This window comes from Frankliniella occidentalis, unplaced genomic scaffold (genome assembly GCF_000697945.3).
Source record: "Frankliniella occidentalis isolate FOCC.00 unplaced genomic scaffold, Focc_3.1 Scaffold4, whole genome shotgun sequence".
Lineage (NCBI taxonomy): Eukaryota > Metazoa > Arthropoda > Insecta > Thysanoptera > Thripidae > Frankliniella > Frankliniella occidentalis.
This window is the reverse complement of record NW_026267134.1, coordinates 1542997-1557505: the sequence shown is the minus strand read 5'-3', so window position 1 is coordinate 1557505 and position 14509 is coordinate 1542997. Positions and strand designations below refer to the sequence as shown.

Here is a 14509-nt window from a genome sequence, read left to right as displayed (position 1 = left end):
CTCTCTCTCTCTCTCTCTCTCTCTCTCTCTGTGCGCCCTGCTCTCGCTTTCGCGCCGCCATCAACACCAGCCCGGAAACATTGCCGCCGCCCCTCCTCTAAATTAAACTCTATTGGAAGTGGCACATATTACTGCTCAGGCGAATCTCGATCTCCATGGTGGCATTAGCCCGCGTCGGTTTAGTGCGGGGCGCTTTAGCGGAGCGTAACAAGCGACATGTGCACCACCGTGGCTGCGCTACAAGCAATCCACCGTAAACGTCGTCCAGAAAATAAGTCCGTTCTTCCCCCCGAACCATTTGACAAAGGACGAGGGCTCGGCGCCTGCGAGAGTCGGGGTAGGGCAACCCGCAGTACACGGGTGCAGTGTAAACAAGATCTTGCCTACCTAGTAGGCGCTAAAGCAACCCTAGAAACCGACATATTTATTTGTTGTTTTTTTCCAACGTGTGTTGTTCAAAAACAATGTGCGTTGCTAACAAACTAAACTAAACTTTTCTTTGTTAAAAGTGGATACAGAGTTCCCAAAACGCGAGCGTGATTTTCACGCCAGGCGTGATGAAGGCCGATTCCTGATTGGCTGTGTGAAGCTTACGAAGCGTGAAAAATCACGCCTGACGTGAAAAATCACGCTTTGCGTGAAAATCACGCTTGCGTTTCGTGAACTCTGTATCCACACTTAATTTACAACAATTTTTTTCAACAGTGAATCCTCCGCCATTCGCAAAGTATCTGCAAAGCGTTGCTTTGTAGGAATTTAACTGTGCGACGAGAAGAATATTTTTGTCCCGAGTACTACATTGTTCTGGAAGCGCGACGACGAGTCGCAAGGGGATCGACGGGGGGAGGTCGTTTCGGTCAGCTAGTCGAACACGGCCCGGGCCCAGCCGCGCCGGGGCTGGGGCGCGCAAACGTTGAGGAATCGCCAATAAGGGAGGGAACGATATTCCGTGTTTTATTGTTTTATGGGCGCACCGGCGACACGCGACACCGCTCACACACAGCGAGGGCCGGCAAACTTTTGCAGAAAAAAAAGAAAAAGAGAAGCGCGGCAAACAAGTCCTCTGACAGATTATGAAACTTACTCTGTCCAACGTGGGAGCAAAAGACAGACAGACAGCAAGACAGACAGACAGAGAAACTTACTCTGTCCAACGTGGGAGCAAAAGACAGACCGACCGACAGACAGACAGACAGACTGACAGAGAGGGAGAGAGTGGGAGAGACAAAACTGTATTGGCTCCCTGGAATTAATAAAAAAAATTATATAATGAAACCGACCCCTGTTAGGTAATGGCTTTTCGAAACACTGTCAAGCTGACTAATTTAACCGATTTTCTTAAGTATTGTTTTTTTTCTCTCTTTGTGGTAGTGGAGCAGGGTGGGAGGTGAAGGCGTTTTGTTTGCAGCGGACGGACAGCAAAAATCGAATGGTTGTTTGCAAACGTGGAGGGATAACTGTTTGTCTTAAACAATTTCAGCGAATAATGGACGCTAAAGTAAAATCACCGTTTTCGATTCTGTCCGCTCTGCTCAATAAAGATGCCTCAAATAATAAGATTTCTAAAGAATACCCCCGCACCCCTCCAAAAAAACGGGTGTGTGTGTGCTTTGTAAGAAGGTACTCTACAAAATGCGTGGCCTTAATTCAGCGGGAGTGCGATGGTGCGAGTGAGAGAGTGAGCGTGTGTGCGTCGCGGCCCTTCGTCCAGCTCGGCACTCACACAAAGTGTTTCGGTAATAAATATATAATGGCGCTATAGACGGGCGGGGCGGGCAGAGTACGACGCCGGTGCGCAAAAGGAAACAAAGGGGGGAAGGAAGTTTACTCCGTTCTGGTATACTTACCCCATAAAACAAACGGTCTGACCCACCTGCTGTACAATGCACAACCCCCGTCTCCCTGGACTCCCCCTCGCCCGCGCCCGCAGACCCCGGCCACCATCTAAATTCTTTTTTCGTGAGTGTAGCTGCGTCCTGAACCGCACGGCCAGCGGAAGCTGCCGGGCGACCGAAATCATAGCGACCTCATAGTGTCCATCGTGCGCGAGAGCGCTTCTGCTTCGTGAGGTGGGGTGGCCAAGGAAACACTGCCAGCCCAGCCGCCGCCCTCTCCCTCAGGGAGTTTCAAAAGTTCCTCACCGCGAGAGCCGGAAGCCCCTGGCGTACACAACGAGGCTCTTTTATGCGTGGCGAAGAAGTCGTCTTTTCTGATTCAGGCCCCCTAGTCAATGGGTTAGCGCAGAAAATAATGAAAAGCAAGGCCATTTACGAGGACCTCCGCACTAGATCAAAGTAGATCTTCCCCCTTCTCCCAGCCAGCCCACCCTTACCCAGCACCACCGCTATGGCTCCGGCAGATATATCTTTCTTTTCACTGCACACAATTCCATTACCTTCCCCTAATTTCCGCTACAGATGGAGGGAAAAAAAGGGAATTCCATTTTTCTGTCCTCCTCATGCCTCGCTCCGCACATCCCTCATTTTCTTTCCCACCTCCCCCGCACCACCAACTTTTCATTTTGCATCAGTTTAAGAAAATTTCTCGCCACCACTTTTTAGGTAAAGCCTTCCTTGCCAGAAAACTCAGTAATAAATATCATTTTTCTCTGCTTCGCGACTTCTCTTTATTGAACAGGTCGTCCTTGTAAGCAGGTACTAAGCACGGAAAAGAGACTTTGGTTTTGGGATTGACTGTTTGAGAGGCTGAATTTAAAAGCTGGAACCGAGAATTCGATACTATCTGATCTATTTTTTTGGAGAAAATGTTTTAAGTAGCGTGTGCTGGATTCAGAGAACGCATTTTTTGTTTGTGGATCAGGATCAACGCGTCCAGAAACAAACGAGTACGCAGAAAAATCGAGTCAACGTCTGACTATGTCTGACTGTTCAAGCAGTGCAGGCGAGTGCAGGCGAGTGCAGGCGAGTGAAGGTGGGTGCTTGCAGAGCTGCTATGCTTGCGAGCGACACTAGTACGAGGTGGGCGATCAGGAAAACTACCGATATGACCCACTCGCACCGACCTGACAAATTATTCATTTCCCGCTGCCGATATGGCGACCCGGGGATTACGGTGTACGTCATGTTCATGTTAATTGGAATTACACGGCAGCGTAGGGCTTCCGTCAGAAGAGAATAATTCATGCATGGCGGACCCCCTACGCTCGGCAATCACGGACAGCAGAGAGAGAGAGAGAGAGGGGTGGGGGGGATGGTGCAGAAAAGAACGCGCGAACCAGAGAGGGAGAGAACTCACCGAGCTAGTGTCGGACCCCCGAGTGACATCGCGCCGTCTGTCACGCCCGTGAGGGCGGCGCGTGGCTTTAACGATGTAATGCGGACAAGAGCAGAAAAAAAATGGAAAGAGGGCAAGAAAAAGATGGGCACTAACACAACACAGTAGTAGTAGTCCTTTGGTCCGGGAAATCTCACGAGGCCAATGCACATTAAAATAAAAAAAAAACACATGGCCTGCTCAGAAAATCCCATTGGTCAGCTGCTTTTCATGAACTTCCTTTGAGCATTACCGCAGACACGGAAGAAAGTGGATCGGGATGAGGGGGGGGGGGGGGGGGGGGGGGGGGCGGGCAGCGTCCATAATGACCCCCGCGCTTTGAGACCGCGTTTCCCTTTCATGCCTACAAAGGTGGCGGCGTGGAGCGGGACGGCCAGAAGGGACGGGTCGGCGGGTGGCCGACAAGCCAAACACCAACAAAGGAAACTTCTCATACATCCGAGCGCGCCCAATGGAGCGGCCGTGAAAAGGGAGAAAGAATACATATGCTGTTCGCATTGCGGCGGGAGAGATGAACTGTGCTGACCGCGAGGAACAGCCCCTCCCCTTCCCCCATCTCCTTCCTTCTTCTTCCCACCCCATACCAGGGGCTGTCTGTCCATTCCTTTCACCACACTCTGTTCAACCAATCGCAAAAGAACATGCGGTGGGGTGAGGGGCAAGCAAGCAGACGCCCGCGACGGAGACGGAAGCCCTCAGGGGTTGGAGGGAGTCACTGACCCAACCGTAGCCGTAGCATGTGATACGTTCGGTACCCCGTACCCCATATTCTTCATTTGTACTTAGACAAGAGACATTTAAAAAAATATAAATTGCAAGATTCTTTTGTCTGCACATCTTGCATAATGCACATGTTTTTTGTTTTAGTTTGATTTTTTAATGTCCAACAGCAGATTCAAATTTATTGCCCATAAGCTTTCCCAGGGTAGAAGCTTCAAAACTGTAACTTGCAAGATGTTCTTGTATTTTTAAGTTCATTTGGAAACTACTATACATCCCATGTCTGTCTATCATCCGTCGGTAAAAAACAAAACAAAAAAACAAAAAAACGAAGTAAAATGCAATAACTCAATACGACAAATGTTTACGTTTACCAGAGTGTTCCCCCAAATGGTGGATGTTAGAAAAGAGCTGCACATGAAAAGAAGGCGCAAGAGAAAAAGTTTCGACCGCAATAATTAAGGCTCGATCCCTTCCTCCTCCCTCCCGGCGAGCCCTCGGCCCGCTGCTGCTGCCGCAACTGTGTCTCGCCCGGCATGGACATTCAATCTTAATCCTGCACCTGCCACAAGCGAGTCTATAAAACGCGAGACGGGCTGCATTATGCAGTGGCCCAAGATTACTCGAGTTGTGCTCGCCGGGCCCACAGCTCCTCGTTCCCCTACGGCCGCCGCGGAGCCCGGCACAGCCCGGCGCAGCCCGGCGGCGCGCAGCCTCAAAGAAGAACGAATAGCTGCCTTTTGACCCCCTCAGCCTCGGCGCCGACCCCCCTCGCCTCCGCTACACTATCTCTACTCTCAACGGAGGCCGCCCGCCGCGCCACCGCCGCCAGGGTGGGAGCGGCAGAGCGCGAGATAGGACTTACTGCCTTTTAAAAGTGCCTGCAGGTAAGGAAATTTAGCACACTCTTAAATTTTCAGAAACTCCAGAATACGTTTTCCTCTCGGTTTTTCTTTGCCTCTGATTTTTCGTCCGAGGTAATCCGCCTTCCAGGTGCATTGAGCGGGCGGCGTGTGTCTACGCCAACAGCTGGCAGAGAGCGCTGCCCCCTCCCCTCCTTCCCCTGCTCTGCCCCCTCTGCGCGCGGCGCACGGATGGCTCCCTGTGAATTCTCCAACAGCTTCCTCCCCGCGGGTGGCGGAATGTATCCGCGACGGCGACGCCTACCCCCCCCCCCCTGCTGTACAATGCCCATCCAGGGTCTCGGGCGGCCACGTGGCCCGCGCCGTCCCACCTCATGCATGCAGTGTTCTCCAACCGCAGACGCGGGTCTTCGTATAAACGAAACGGGACCCCGAGCCGCGAGGCCGTGCGTTTGTCGCACTTTTATTCGAAATAGAAACAATACACGTAAACTGATTGTAAAAGGTCCCGTGACCCCGCCTGCCTCCCGGAGCCCCACCACCGCCTCCTCGCAGTCCCCTTGGAGCGGCCCGTCGCGCCCCCAGCGGAAGTTACGGACGGAGACGAAAGGAAGGGACCCCGCCCGCCCGCCTCCTCCCCACAGGCTAAGTCCGTGGTCCCACGGCGGAAGACACACAACACACTTCATCTCCTTCGCCTCCCTTTTTCTTACTGTTCGCAATCACGGTGAAGCGGTGAAGCTCCTCCGGCAGCCTGCCGGCCCCCCGACCTGACCCGACCGACCCGGGGGCTCCCGGGAGGGGTGCTATGCGAACACACCTCGCTGTTGTCGGGTGGTATGGAGGAAGAAGGGAGAATATGAAGAGCAGAAAAGAGACGTGAGACTTACCGCGGCATGATGGTTCCTCCCAGCGCGCAGCTCCATCCATCCATGTCCTGCAACACAAGGAGGAGGTCGTCATTATCTCATACACGCTGCACATATATTCCCGGGGAAAGTATTAATAAAAATATCAATAAAACTTGATGAGACGAAAGCAACGGCTAAAAAATGTCTTACTAAATTTTAACATACACACAACATGTTAACACAATGACGACGTATTTGATTTTCACCACCGCAAGAAAATAGCGATTCATAGTTAAACTAGTAAGCGCATGTTATCTTTTGACCCCAGTCTCCGCAGTTACGGCAGTACCGCATACACACGGAAAAAAATGAATTGGTCGTCAGAACTAAATATTAGTTAATTTCGGGACAATCGATCAAAAAATTGTTGAGGTAACTAATAATTTGTTTTCAGAACCAAGATTAAGTTGTCAGAACAAGCTGTTCGGTGCTTGAGCTAACGCATTCGTTCTAAAAACAAACCACGAATTGGCTCCTGCAGCAAACGTGCTTGGTTTTAGCGACCAACTCTTGGCTCTGGCAACTTAATCTTGGTCCTGACAACAAATCATGAGTTACCTCAACAATTTTTTGATCGATTGTCACGAAATTAACTAATATTTAGTTGTGACGACCAATTCATTTTTTTCCGTGTGCACGTGCTCTGCTGCGAGCAAAGAAAGAATAAAAAGGGACGAAGCATACATGACACACAGTGGCGCGGTGCGTGGCGGGCGCGGGGACCTCTCCACTTCACCACCAATTGACCCGCCCCTCCGGCCCTCCACCCCAACTCTTTCACCGCACCGCGCCCCCGATATTTCCATTCGCCCCATGTCGTTTTTGACCCCCCCCCCCTTTCCCCCTTCACGCCGGACCACCACGTCTAACTGCCGGACACGAACGGACTCGGATTAATTTGACCGCTTCCGCAGGCAAACGGAGAGACCGACCGCGGACTCGGCGGCAAGCCCAATATGAATACGTGTGAGTGTGTTTTTGAAACGCGCGCGCACGCACGCACACACGGCCGCTGTGGGCGGCGACAGCGATGACTTCGAAATAATGGCCGCCGGGGAGTGCTATTGGTTATCGCGGGCGGCGCCGCCGAGATGAATTGAAAATAGCGGGAAATATCTGGGTCATGGCGGCGAGGAGGCGCGCCCGGGCGGGAGCAGGAAAATGATGATCAACGAGCGAGGCGAGCATCAGCGACGGACGGGACGGGACGGGCGGCAGCCGAGGCGGCGCAGCGCAGCGTCTCGAGGTGACCTCTCCACCATCGAGCGCCCCTGGGAGCTCGTCGTGGCAGCCGAAAAGTAATTATTGAACAACAAGCGCGGAAAATTACTGTTTCGTCACAAAAACAAAGCCATGTGGATTATTTGTGTCGGGAATACTGCTCAACAAATTTTAACAATTTCTTTCTGCTTTAACCAATAACTTGTTGGTTACTAGGAACAAAGAAGTATTTTGCAATGTCTATGCTAAAAAAGACGTTGGTCGTGTTACGAGAGGTCTTATGTAACTGGGATGTTACAACATTTATCAGTTTAACTTGTGACAGTAATTATTCAATTATTTTGGTAACAAATTTCTCTTTTTTTATGATTGCATGCTCTTTTGCGATAACACAACTTATCATGCCTAGAGGAGCGATATATCGAAGGCAATAAATCACAAATCTAAGGTGTAACAAACTTTGTTGATGGAAGTATCACGAATCCTGATTCAGTGGGTCTAGCAAACCTAATAGCGTTGCTTATCGCGATAGAGGCCTCAGGAAAGCACAAGTGCAACGGGTGGCACGGCTTTTACGCCATTTGTAAATTTTCATCCGGAGATTGTTCAGGCGGAGGCCAAATGTTGCCGAGAGGACAAAAGTCTTTCAGGCGGCGCCGGAAATTGCTGGGCTATGGTCTTCTCTCTCGCGCCCGTCCCGATGCGCGGCTCGGCGACGTGTTCAGCATTTCCACGGCGGATAATGTGAGACGGGCGAGCGGCGCGGCCGGGGAAAATAATAACAGTAAATGAGATGAATCAGGAGAGAAATGGAGAGAGAGAGAAAAAAGAAGGGAATCGAACGGAAGTTTGCACTCGTCTTTATCGGCCAGCATCAGAGCGGGTCGCGGCTCGGCGGTGGGCGGAGCGGGGCGCAGGGCGGAGCGGGGCGGATCAAGGAGCCCCAGCAGGCTGATTGGACTGATGACGGATCCCCGATAGAGAAACAATATTGTGGAACAAGTGACTTTCATCCGACCGAGTTTACTTACCCGCCGCCGCCAGCAAGGGGCCCCGAATGGATAGAAAATGCAGAGTACACAGCTCGGCACTGATATTGCATGAACAAAGAAGACCCAAAGCCTTTTTTTTACTCTACATTTCTTTGAATGGGGCAGAAGAGCAAGAGGGGCAATTCTGCGATAAAGCAAGTTATAGTGAACGATGATGATAATTTTTTCACCGCCGTCGTTCGACTAAGCAAAGTGAAAGGTACTTCTCATGAATGAGATTCCAGTAACGGTACATACACAAACGTTTGAATTTGGCTATGGGACTCAAAGCATTTTAGCATTTCACAAGCATTTCAGCGACTGTGACGAGACTACCCGCCTCAAACTACTTCATGCTCTGGACCTGACGCTGTGAAAAATAGTAGGATGGTTTATAGGAAAATTTTACTTGACGCAAATTGTAAAATCACAATTTGTAATCGTAAAAATACATGCAGTACGTATGCATTTTAGACTTAAAATCTATTTGCGAGCAAAAGATGTGCTCTAAAAAATTTTAAACTCGAAATGTAATTTGAGTTTACAAAAAATTTACAAAAATGCAAATTTACGACGATATTTTTCACAGCGAATCGTGCGCCATACCAAATCTACTTATTTTTTGGTGTTTAGTGCAATGGACCGCAGTGAGCTGGTAAACTAGCCGGTGTTGGCCGGAACCTCGTGGCGCCACGGACTTGTGAGCGGCGACAGGGCGCGACAGGGGCCGGGGAGGATATGAATGGTCCAGCAATTTCTAAATGCGGACGCTGAAGGACACAAACCGACCGCGAGAACATCCCCCGTCCCTTCGCGTCCCTTTATGCGGAGAACAATGGGACAACACACTGCCGCGCCCGAGAGGGCATTCGCTTCCGAACGTTTTACCCCGACGACTTCCTCGAAACCCGGTCCACTATGTAATAGATTTTCACTTCACCCCTTTCTTTTACCAGAGAATTCGACTTTTCCTCTCCGTGGACCCGTGAGTATGCCAATTAGGTCACTGTTATTCAAATACTGTGACGTCACATTCTTTATAACGTGAATTGTGTCACATGTTTAGAATATAATGTCACATTTCTTAGAACGAGGCATACCACTGCATCGCTCTGCTCTGCTCTCACGGGTTCAGTTGGCGTGCCTATGTCACGCTACATAACGAATGTGACATTATATTTTAAACAATGTGACACAATTCACATTATATGGAATATGATGACGACGTCATATAGTATACTATATGACAAATATATTTGTGAGGTATGCTGCGCAATTGTGCGGCTTCATTCAAAATCAGTCACGAGATGGAGATGACAACGTGTGCTGCGCTTGTCCTTTTCGTTTAGCGATTACGGCCTTGTCCTGCTCGGGTGTGCCATCCGAGGATGAGGAAGGTGGGAGCGGCGGTGAGCGGCGGCGCCGGCGCGGCTGGTCCGCCCACAACGCCGCAGCGCACCGCCAAGCGACAGACTCCGCCATGGTACTGCTACTGGCAAAACTTGCAGTCATAAATCTCAGCCTTATTGCCATGTAATTTATCATTACACTCTAAATGTCCAAGGACAATTTTTGTAACTAGCACCGGACTTCTGTGTGCATAACTAGCTCAGATACAATATTGTAACTACCAACACACATTTAGTGACTAGCAAGTCACAATATTGTATCTGAATTCAGTTATGCACGCAGAAGTCCGGTGCTAGTTACAAAAATTGTCCTTGACATTTAGAGTGTAGGTCGCTTCTGGGCACGTTTTATCACACGGCGTCGTATCTACTGCAGCGTGGCGGCAGCGCGGGTCAGCAGAGTGGGACTCGCCTGTGTGGTGAACAAGCGGCTAGGGGCAGGGTCCAGAGAGGCCTTTCACAGTTTTAAGATAGAAAAAATAAACGAATGAGGCTATGGACCACCCTAGCCCACACAGGGCAAGCCAGGGAGACCCCTGCGGGCTTTCTTGGGTGCCTTGGGTGGGTGCGCGGGTGCTAGTTGGGTTCAATATCGCTAATGGACAACGCCGGAATGGGATCGCATCCATTTCGAGAGGGACACTTTCCACGCCTCTCTCATTTGCAGCCGGTCAATACCCGCGGCCCCGAACACCCAGCCCCATCTAGCCACCCTGATGATGGGTTGTTTTTTCGGCACGCCAACAGTCACCAAGACGCTAATTGGAATACTTGCACTTGCCCATCGCCCTCGACTGAAGTGTGATTGGCCATGAACGAAACGGGGGGCCTAAAAGATCGAGAAGGAGACAGAAAAAAGAGAAATAATTTCATCGGACTGTGAGGCTAAAGAGGGCGAAAAATGAAACAAATAAGCTGACAGATGTTCGCAAATACCTGCCGAGTACCGTCTGCGGGGCACCCCGCACCCACCCCACCCAAGCCACTCAAGGGCTAACTACTGGGGCAGGTACACACACGCCGTCTACTGGGGTACTTTGCAACCGCCGCTGCATCAGAAAGGGCGGGCAAATACACCCACCACTCCCCCTCCTTTCGACCCCAAACCCCTTGCTATGCTCCTTCGTTTCCCATACCCCTATACCCGACTGTCTCTAACTCAGCCTCCCCCGTCCCCCCAAATACACACACCTACTCACACACACTCACACACACGAGGCTCAAAGGCAGCAGTCAATGTTATCAGCATGCTGCATCTTGAGGCTCGGCGGGCGGCAGCGGCGCTGTGTTGGCCTGTTGGCCTGTGGCAACGGCGCGGCGGCTTGCAAAAGCCACAGTCTCTCTCTTCTCTCCTCTCTTGCTCCTTTGCTATTTTCACCCCGTCTCTCCCTTACTTGCCATCTCCCGCTCTCTCTCTCTCCCCGCCTCTTAACCTGATGAGTTTGTTGCGCGCCGCCGCCGCTCCCCCGGGCGTGCATCTGTTGCAGGGTTGCCGCCACGGAGGCCAATTTTGGCGAGTCTCATTGAATGGCGGCGCACCTGCTCGAGCGCACTCCAGCCTCCTCCCTCACTGCCGGGGGCCATCACATCCCCTCACTCACCACACCGGCACGTCTTTTGCACACCCTCAATTTTTCATTTATTTTTTAATCTTTTCAATTAATTTTAATCCATGTTGTGTGTTTCTTTGATGAGCAGCAACAGTTTGACACACCGTTGAGCGACCGCCCTTCTATGCCAACCAAAGAGCGTGTTGTAAATTGTGTGAAATCTAATTCCAACTCCGACATTCCTTCAGCGTTTAATTACTACTGGAAGACAAAGAAGACGAAAAAGAACTGTGTGGTTTGTAGGGTCCGTCGAGAGATGTCCAGGTCGCCAGGATCACCCCGGGGCCGTAGGGGGGGGGGGGGGGGGGGGGGGGGGGGGGGGGGGGTCAGACAAGGTATATAAAAGGAACCACGAACGCAAGTGAAAAGTCACGTCCCTACACCGGGAGCTCCAAACTCGGGCGTTGCTCCCAGGGCCGGCCGGTCGCGCTGGGAGCGGGACCGAGGCCGCACGTCCGGCCTGGTTTACTCAGCTGACATAGAAAAAGGTTCGTAGGCCGGAGATCACGACAGGGCCGCGTTGACGATAACGAACAAAAATAAAACTTTTTTGGTGTCAGAAGCCAAATACTTCTGTTATTTTATCGCGTGGGGTTTTAGTAAACAAAAGGACAAGGAAGGTCCATAAACATCAGCGCTAAAACACGCGAATAGTGCCTGCCTGCCACCATTACCCCACCCACAAGGTTATATTATTAAACGAATGTTAACATTTTATTTGTATTATTTTTTTCTTCCGAAAGCTAAGTTGGTGTAGTGTTTATACCGTGGCGCCCTCTTAAGTCCCCGGAAGTCGAGTGCGGAGGGGGCGCACGCAAAGTCGGCATTAGAACATCGACCATCGAGAGAGAGAGAGAGAGAGAGAGAGAGAGAGAGAGAGAGAGAGAGAGAGAGAGAGAGAGTGAACCGCGGGCGGGGCGGGAGAGGTGTGATGCGGGGCGAAGCGCCCGCGGACCGCGAGGTAGGCCGCCCTCTCGCCCGGCGGTGAAGCGGGTCTGCCTACCCCGCGGGCGCTCGTGAGGCCCGGGGGCGCGGACGCGTCGACCTCGCCCTGTGTGTCTCACCACTTCGTCAGGTAGGCCGACTCACTTGACCAGCTTGACCGAACCATCATGAGGTAGACCGAACCAACGTCATGAGGTAGACCGACCCACTTCGTCAGGTGGGCCGCCCTCCACCGGGAGGTGAAGCGTGTCTTCTTGCCTACCGCGCTCGTGTGGCCCGGACCCCGCCGCCGACCTTGCCGTGTGTGTCGCCCCACTTCATCTGCATACGACTGCCGATGACACGGACGCCTCCTCGGGGACCACCGCAGTACGTCCGCCCCCCCCCCCTCCTCCTCCCCAACGCACCAGCTGTAGAGCCGTAAACATGCAGACAGCGGTCATGTTTCCTCGCGACACGCGGACCCCAAGGACAGGCAGCTGGTGGCCCTCGGACAGTACCATGCCCACAGCCTCGTAACAAACAAAAGGGAAGCACAACTCCACGCCTACACGCATAGCTGACAGTTTCTGCTGGGAGTGCAGGCGCGCGATGTAGAACGTTTAGAGGGAAAAAGAAAAGGAAACAAAATAAGTTGTGCATGGTAAAAGAAAGTTCCTTGAAATTCAAGAGCCGGTGGATGCCAACGGCATTGTCGTCCATAAAATCCAAAACCGGTGGTCTTGAATTCCAAAGGTACTTTTTTGTGTCAAAAAAATACCGTCGCAAAAAAAAAGCCCTCTGCCAAAAATAGTTTTGCCGTGCGTCGGCAGCAGCAGAGCGCCTCCCACGCGCATTTCCCGTTCCCCCGCGGCCGCGCCCACCTCGCCTCTCATTCGACCTGTTTATTACCGTTCATACATATGGATGCGCAGCGAGCTTTATCATTTTATTCAAGATTTTTATCCGCCCGCGTAATACACTGATGCATAATGTACGCCTCCCCGACGCCTCTGCTGCCGCGGAAGGGGTCCGCGCGCCGGGAGCGGGAGCGGGAGGAGGGGACGGGGGGTCGTCCAGGGGGTCAACCAGCGAAAACCCAACCCCCGGAGGCAAACGAGCGCCACAGGCGACCGGACCCACATCACAAATTAGGGGTACGTACGTACTTGGATATTCGGTTACGTCAGCGTTCGAATTCACGGGCGCAGTTCGAATAGGACGCGGGCGCGCAGAACCCCCGGGTCGGGAGCGCCCGGAGGCAGGGTAACACCAGCGGCGGCAGCAGCAGCAGCTGCTCCCTGCCGGAACATTACGGCTATGGTACGGTCGCCACACGGCAAGCAAGCTCTACTCCCACGGCGCCCGCGTCGCCGTTGCCCTCCCTACTTTGGAGACAAAACGCCGCGAGAAATGGCCGCGCACACGCGAGTATTATACGATTACACACGCATGCGTGCACGCGTCCCCGACGACGCCAGCGCCTCGACTCCGTGCATCTTATTCCGCACTTGCAAGAGAGAGAGTTGTAACAATGATGCTGATAAAAAAAGGCAACAATGTAAGCACTTAAAACAAAGGCCTCCTCAGGCGCGCTAAGCTGTTACCCGCCCGCGCCTGGCTGCACCTCCTTGGGCACGTGAGCTCGGCACCTGCACCTCCTCGCCGCGCTCCCGGCGGGGGCAGGCGGCAGGCCAAGCGCCAATCCTCGCCACCCCCGGGCCAGATGAGTCTGCCTTTCAAATGCACAGGCACATATTACATCCGGGCCAGACGACACGGGGAGAGTCTCTCTCTCTCGCTTACCATTATCTCACTCATTTCCCTCACTGTCCATGTCAGGCGATTGTTGATTCGGCCTATTTTCATAACACTTTTAGCGCCGAAAATACTTTCAAACAAAAGAGGTTGCCTTTTCGACTTTCGTCATCTAAGTTCAAATTACAAGTGCTGTAACCCTACCCCTGCACCGTAAACCTAAGTGTGTGAATGTCGTACACTTGTAGGTGTGAGAACGCCATTATGTGCACATGGAAGCTCAAAGTGTGCGAATAGGCATTCACACACCTACAAGTGCGCGATACTCACACGCTTGCGTTGCCAGAGTGTGCCTGCTTCACTATTTCCGTCACGCCGCCGTCACCGCGCGCCCCTGCCGAGCGCCTCCCGCGGCGGGTGAGTAATAATCATTACTTCCGCCGGCCACTTGGCAATTCAATATCCTTTCAGCGAAATAAGTTTCAGAAGAATATGGGCCTCGCCGCTGTAACTTTGGTGGGCCAAAGTAAACTCCCCGCCGCGCGCGGAACGGCGACGGCACGACCACCGCCGCCGTGGCGGGCTGCATCAGCAAAGTCACCAGGAATTGAGAGAGCGTCGCGCGCTCGCTCTCTCCCACCCTCTCACGAGAGCAGACACTCTCTCGCTCTCTGCCCACTCTCGTATTTCTCGCGCGCCCGTCGTGCTCCCCGCTCCCGGCCCCCACCATAAGCATTTTCGCCCCCCTCTACCCTCCCCCTCTCCCCC

General features: G+C 52.4%; 1 protein-coding gene across 2 annotated transcripts in view; it reads right to left on the bottom strand.

The window, feature by feature from the left end:
- Positions 1–14509, bottom strand: part of LOC113202139 (uncharacterized) — a 314098-nt gene that overhangs the window by 230862 nt on the left and 68727 nt on the right. For both annotated transcript variants that reach the window (XM_052268358.1, XM_052268361.1), the window contains exon 2: positions 5768–5814. The gene's annotated coding sequence lies outside the window, so the exon portion shown is untranslated. The remainder of the gene's footprint in view (positions 1–5767; positions 5815–14509) is intronic.